This window comes from Macrobrachium nipponense, chromosome 15 (assembly GCF_015104395.2).
Source record: "Macrobrachium nipponense isolate FS-2020 chromosome 15, ASM1510439v2, whole genome shotgun sequence".
NCBI lineage: Eukaryota > Metazoa > Arthropoda > Malacostraca > Decapoda > Palaemonidae > Macrobrachium > Macrobrachium nipponense.
In genome coordinates, this window is record NC_087208.1 from 78,274,226 (window position 1) to 78,281,725 (window position 7,500).

Consider the following 7,500-nt stretch of genomic DNA (forward strand, 5'->3'; position numbering starts at 1 on the left):
GGAGAAAATGCGTAATTTTCTTCCCTCTTGAAGATATATTTATATTGAAAATAAAACTACGGGATGGTCATTAAACCTATGCCCAAGGATTTATTTGTGAACAAAGAGGACGAGTTTGTAACACATGCTCAAGTTACTAAATGTAATTTTAAACATTTAAAACGTACACCGATATAATTGGGAGACAGGCATTACTGAAGGACCCCCTTTAAACTGCCATTTTGGCCATTTTCTAGCATGATTACGAAAACGCAATTAGGTATATCACAATTCTTGATAATTGCGTTTCACTACGAATCGCTGCGAATGAAATCCTCCAATTATATAACATGGAATTACTCCTCTTTTAAATAAGAATGGAAAATATGGGTGAATGGACTGTAACATCAAAGCCAAAGAGGAACTAAATTAGATTTCATAATATCCTATTATATGCAATTGCCATTTCTAATTCCCTAATATTGTTTATTCTTCTCATGAATACGAAGTAATTGAAATCCTATTCCCGTATTCATCTGGAAATGAGTTTTTGAAAACTGTCTTATTCTTTCGCGCCTAAGTTACAGAATGAATATTGGCCTAGTTAGCAGAGAGAGAGAGGGAGTAGTGAGGGGAAGCGGCAGTTACCTCCTGTACAGGGAACAGGATGGAACCTAGGAGGAACACACGGTTGATCTAAAACAGGGGGGTCAAGAACCCCCTGGGGGATAGCCAGCCTTTTTTTTGGGGGTCGCCAGATCGTTCTTGAGCGACGGGTGTTTTAGCTGTTTTCAGCTGCCGTTACAAGAGGTTTATTTACCACAGTTATTAAAATATCGTTTTTATGCAATTAACAAAGTTATTACAGTGCAGTGCTGTTTTTGTACTAGGACATTACTATGAATGTTACTGAATCAAAAATCTGAATAAGGGGCATCGGTCATATTGGGTTGCTCAAAAGAGGTCGCGGTATGAAAAAGGTTGAAAACCACTGATCCAAAACAACAAAACAAGGGCCAAGAGATTATATAAAAAGCTATAATACTATAGTTAATCAATCGTCTATGGTACTGATTTAAATGATATTGTCGTCAGTTGTTTACTTCAGTTTTTTTTTAATAAGGAAGGTGTTACATTCTTTCCCTCGAGCAGAGAAAAAATCCCGCATTAATAATTTTTATTAACAAAAAAAATTATATGAATGTGCACTGTCTTATATACTTGATTTGGGAGTTTTGTAACACTGTTATAGTTCGGAAACGTTTCGAGTTAGTAGTTATTTCAGAGACTGTGAGTTAGTCTTGAAAAACATGTAAATTGTAAGAAAAAGGTAAAAAGAATAAAAAATATATATATAAATATAAATTTCAGCGAAACTTAAGTGACATGAACAGTGATGTATAATTATTTAGAAAATAAGAATAAAAATCGACATAACAAGATATCGACTTACTGACACGAGAACAAAACAAAATAAGTTAAAAAGAAATCTGCTTAAAAAAATTGCAACATTCTGTAACAAACCGAGAATGAAACGTTTTGTTTATACCATCTTAATCGAATGGTAGATTTAAACTGACTTGAAATGTGAAATGTCCTTGCTTTCGCTGCTACCATTAAGTTATTCAGCTTGTTGAATTTGTTACACATTTGACTTTCATCAACAGCACCACTGCCGAAGTTATACATGTGCATACATTCAATCATACATACCAAAAGATACACACCCATCTACACACACATAGACACATATATATATATATATATATATATATATATATATATATATATATATATATTATATATATATATATATACAGACACATACTATATATATATATATATATATATATATAATATATATATATATATATATATATATATATATATAGTATGCGTCTGTGTGTGTGTAGATGGGTGTGTCTCTTTTTGTATGTATGATTGAATGTATGCACATGTATAACTTCGGCAATAGTGCTGTTGATGAAAGTCAAATGTGTAACAAATTCAACAAACTGAATGATATATATATATATATATATATACTATTATATATATATATATATATATATATATATATACATATATATATATGTGTATATATATATATATATATATATATATATATATATATATATATATATATATAATATATATATATATATATATATATAGTATGTGTTTGTAAACTAACTGGCTGTTATTTAATAAAAGCGCAGAGATATGTTTTTCTTGTGACATCAAATGGACACTGATAAATTACAATTGGGCTCTTCGTTATTAAGCTAATCGCATATTTACTTCTAGTCAGTCATACTTTCACGTGTGACATATTAAAGGTCCCTCAGTCTATATCTAAAAAATCTGGATTCACGAATTGCCCTGATTGCATCTCTTGTGCATCAAAGCAACTTTAATTGCAAACGTCATTTGCCGAAAGTCTGACAAATCATTCATGCAATCTTTCCCGCCTCTCTCCTCCAAACTACTCTCGCTTTTTAAGCCTATGAAAGTGCGTTAGTGTGCGCGTTTACTCATTTGGATGTGACTGTTAAGAATATATTATGAATAATAAAAGTCTTTTATTCATAATGATTTTCCTAAATGTACTGCAGGAAAAATAAATCAATCACCTAATTAAACAAAAACAACCATTTTTTTATGAGTGGCTGACATCAAATACTGCCGATATATAACTCATCATTTTTAGACTGATATATTAGGGTCGCTATGCCCATAGATGTAAATATCCAAGCATAAATAAATGATTAAAAATGAAAAAAAGAAAAACCGACCACTGCTTCTCAAATCCTCCGCAATAGAAGTGGTTACTTCCACAACTTCGAAATACAATCCCACTATAAAACGAATACTTTGCTTAGCACTGGATAAGTCTGTTTCCTAGTTTTGTAAAATCATTTTTCGTTTATAGTAAATACATGCGAGAGGATTTTTTTTTTTGCCTGGGTGACGCCTGTGCGAGTATTTGTATGCTTGTGTCAGTGTTTTTCATACCGTTATCACATCATCACCTTCATCATTAACATTCGTATCACTGATATTAACCTTTCCTTTTATAGCATTACTCGTATTTTTCTGTTCCCTCTGATAAGATCTACCAGCTTGTTAGGACCGCATCGTTTAACATTATGCATAAGTCAACGACGTTTTTACAAAACTTTATTTCACTTAATTTCAATTTGACCGAACTTTACTTATGTTTAAAGGTTACAAACTGTTTTATGCCAAAATACCACTTCTCGATACCAAGAGACTTAGCGCTCTTTATTTCTTGCAGTAAACCTTTCGAATTTGTTAGATAAAAATAAGTGGATATACGAACTTTAGAACTTCAAGCAGAATTTTCAGGCATAAAACAAATGATGCTGAAATGATTGAAGAGAATCCTATAGATTTTCACTTTAGTTTACGAAATTGGAAATAAAGGACCATGAAATAAAACACTGTACATTTTCTAGGTTTGATTTCCACTGACATTACCATTACTATCATTACGAGCAACTTTTCAGTAAAATATTTGTGTCAAGCTTACATGATATTAGCATTATCTATAACCAGTCATCGTAGATATTTTATTAGCTATATACCAAGGAAAAGTCGGTTACGCGAAATTATGAAATTTAGATATACAGGCAGTTAAATTCGTTTGATCTGAGATAATCACAAAGACCCACGGGATCGTGCATGAAAAAACTGTTATTAATTGCAATTTTTTCAATTGTCACCCGGTGCTAAAGTTAAAACAATAAAAAAAAAATATTATATAGGTCCCCTAAGATATTCCCTGACATTTCAGAAATTATAAAAATGGTTGCTAGTCCACAAACATTAACTAAAATTCATATTTATAAAGGAACACACACACACATATATATTTTTATTTATAAATAAATATATATATATATATTATATATTATAATATATATAATATATATATATAATATACATATATACTATATAATATATATATATATATATATTATATTACGATCTCGACTCTCGAGATCGACAGGTTCTTAAAAATAATAAGCAATTGGGCTGTAATGACTGATGACAGGTGACAAACAAAGGAGGGAGGAGCATAACAAAACCAAAAAGTTACCTTAAAATTAATTTATTTACAAGAGTTAAATACATAATGTACAGTGAGTCAAGGTTCTGGGTGGCAAAAACACAAAAAATTATCAATTAACAATAATATGTAAAATCAGTCGAAGAAACAATAAAATCCACCCTTCAATGACAAAGCCATGAAAAATCACAATCTAAACAATAAAAAGAATAATCACAAAATAGGCTATATAAGGGCAATAACAATCTTTAAATATAATAAATAGAAATAGGCAGCGTAATACATAACGAAAATTGACACTGAAGCAGGATAATGATACTAAGAGCAAAACGGGAACACTTCCTCAAACAATGAGGACAACTGTCCAATGCCGAACGATCAAGACAGAGCCGATTCGACAACCACCTCGTCCTTGGAGACAATATGAACATCCTCCTCGAATGCTGGGCGATCAAGACAGAGTTGATACAACAACCATCTCGTCCTCAGATACAGTATGGAAGTCCTCCTCGACCACTGGACGAAAACACGTCACTGTTGCTGCCCAGTGAGGTCGCTCTCGACACGTCGTCCTCTCGACGACGAAAAAACGCCATTGCTGCTGCCCAGCGAGGTCGCACTCGACACGTCGTCCTCTTGACGACGAAAACACAATAATGCTGGCCAAAGGCTGCCGACCTCCAACTCGAAGACATACTCCATACGAAGACTTCAATTAAATAAACAGGTATCCAGTACCTAACGCTGCCTCATGCTGGTCCACAGGTAATTATACCTGACTGCCTCTGACTGACTGACTGACTGGTCGTTCTGCCCTCCAGAACCTGACTGGTTGTTCTGCCCTCCAGAACCTGACTGACGAAGTTTGACGCCATCCACCAGACGTCAACTCGCCAGCAATTAAAAAACAAAAACAAAGGAGTCAACAATCCACCAAGGGAACAATCGGCAAACGATTGTTCCTAACAATAAATATTATAATATATATATATATATATATTTATACTATATATATATAGATATATATTTAATTTTTTTTTTTAATTTTTAACCCTAAAAAAATCCTAATATATATATATATATATATATATATATATATATACTATATATATATATATATATATATATATGTGCGTGTGTGTGTCTGTGTGTTAAAAAACTCACGAAATATGGAGTGATTTTTGTATAACCGAATACCAAAGAAAACATATGTATATGTGTGAATAAATAAAAGCAGATATATATAATATATATATAATATATATATACATATATATTATATTATATACTATTATATATATGTGTTCGTACGTAAGGAGTGTGTGTGGGTGTTTATGAGTGTGTGCCACATAAAATGTAAATGTGAACCGGATTGAGCGATTTCCACCAAACTTGGTACATTTTATATAATATATATATATATATATATATATATATATATATATATATATATATATATATATATATATATATATAAACAATGAAGAAGATTAAGGGTAGGAATAAGGTGAATTAAACATCCTGTTTAGTGACAACACCAAAACTTCAGGGATTTCATATAAAGTAAAATATGATATGTTAACATAAAATAAGAACTGATTACAAGATCCAATAGTTGAAAAAGCTAAAACAACTTAATGTAAAACTAAAAATCAAAGTGTTGAATTACATGCACACTTGACTAAAACTAAAACTAGAAGTATCAAAAAAAATTATGAGTAAAAAAAAAAACATTTAAATAATTCAGTAAAATTATATATATACATAAAAAGAACGCCAATAAATACAATTAAAAGTAAAAGTCACATATTAGTATAACTATAGTCAAAACAGCTCCACTCCCGATGCCTTCTAAATTTAAGTTCAGCTCTGATGAGAAGAGAATAAGAAGTGGGTGGAAAAGGGGCGACATATATAAATAATCGAAAATGACAGATATTATTATCTAATCAATAATTTTTTAGGTTACTGAGAAGAATAGTGACACTCCTGATACCCTTTAAGTCCAAGTTCAGCCCCAATAGGAAGGGGGCCGGGTGTGAGAAGGGTTGGAAAGGAGAGACATGAAAAAATAACCAAAAACAACAGATCTAAGCATCTAATTCATAGTTTTCGAGGTTGCTGAGATGAATAGTCTCGTTCCTGATGCACCTTACAGTCAAGTTCAGCCCCAATAGGAAGTGGGTTAGAAGGGGTGGGAAGGCGGTGACATGTAAAAATAACCTAAAACTACAGATATTAGACACTAATCTAAAGTTTTCAAGGTCACTCAGATGAATAGTGACACTCCTGATGCCCCTTACATCCAAGTTTGGCCCTGACTGGCCAGGGTGGGGTGAAGGGGGGGCGGGGGGTGGTGAGAACTGGTGAAATATAATATATAAAAAATGCGGGACAATGTAGCTGAAGCAGAAATGAGAAAGATGGAAAGAGTAAGATTGAGTGGGAGAAGAGAGAGAGAGAGAGAGAGAGAGAGACGAGAGAGAGAGAGAGAGAGAACTTTTATCGATCATCATTCACAGTTTTCATGAGCAGTGCTGGGCCGGCATATACACTCCACACACACACACACACACACACACACACATACACACACACACACACACACACACATATATATATATATATATATATATATATATATATATATATATATAAAAACAAAAACTCCGGTGAATCTTTAAGTGGTCCAGTATTTTGGCGTCTGCTAACATATTCCTTTTAATTCATCTACGTTTGACTGTATAAAGGCATCAACATTTCATATCGCTAAAACCAAAGGATTTTTTTCCATAATTATACTAGATCTAAATATACGAAAATTGTGTTCTCATTATAAATTGCAAGACTAAAAAGAAACGTATAAATTCATTCAACAACATTCTGTTGGACACGACGTCGTTGCTGTAAATGGGTAATGAAAATAAAATATTACAAGCACAAGAATAACATTTATTGAGTAGGAATATTCAGCAGCACAAGCAAAATATTCCGGCACTGTGTATCAAGCATCCACCATTTTTGTAGCACAGATAACAGCTCCATTATCCTGCATTATCCAAAGCTTTCATTATTACACGGGCAACGCTATTGGCATAGCCAGCATTGATGAATATTTCATTGTCATATGTGTGCGCAAAGCTGGAGAGAGGAGAGGAGAGGAATGAGGGAGGGAGAGAGAGGAGGAGAACTGAGGAGGAGAAGGGAGAGAGAGAGAGAGAGAGAGAGAGAGAGAGAGAGAGAGAGAGAGAGAGAGAGAGAGAGCAAAACCGGGTAAAAGCATATCAGTGTATATCTCTCTTGATAGCCAAAACAAGGTTTCCTGTCTGTCAATGTATCCAAAGCAAAGTTTTCCTCACGTATCCAATGAACAGTTGCAGATTAAATATATTATACACACCTAGGCGCAAAAATATAAACACACACAC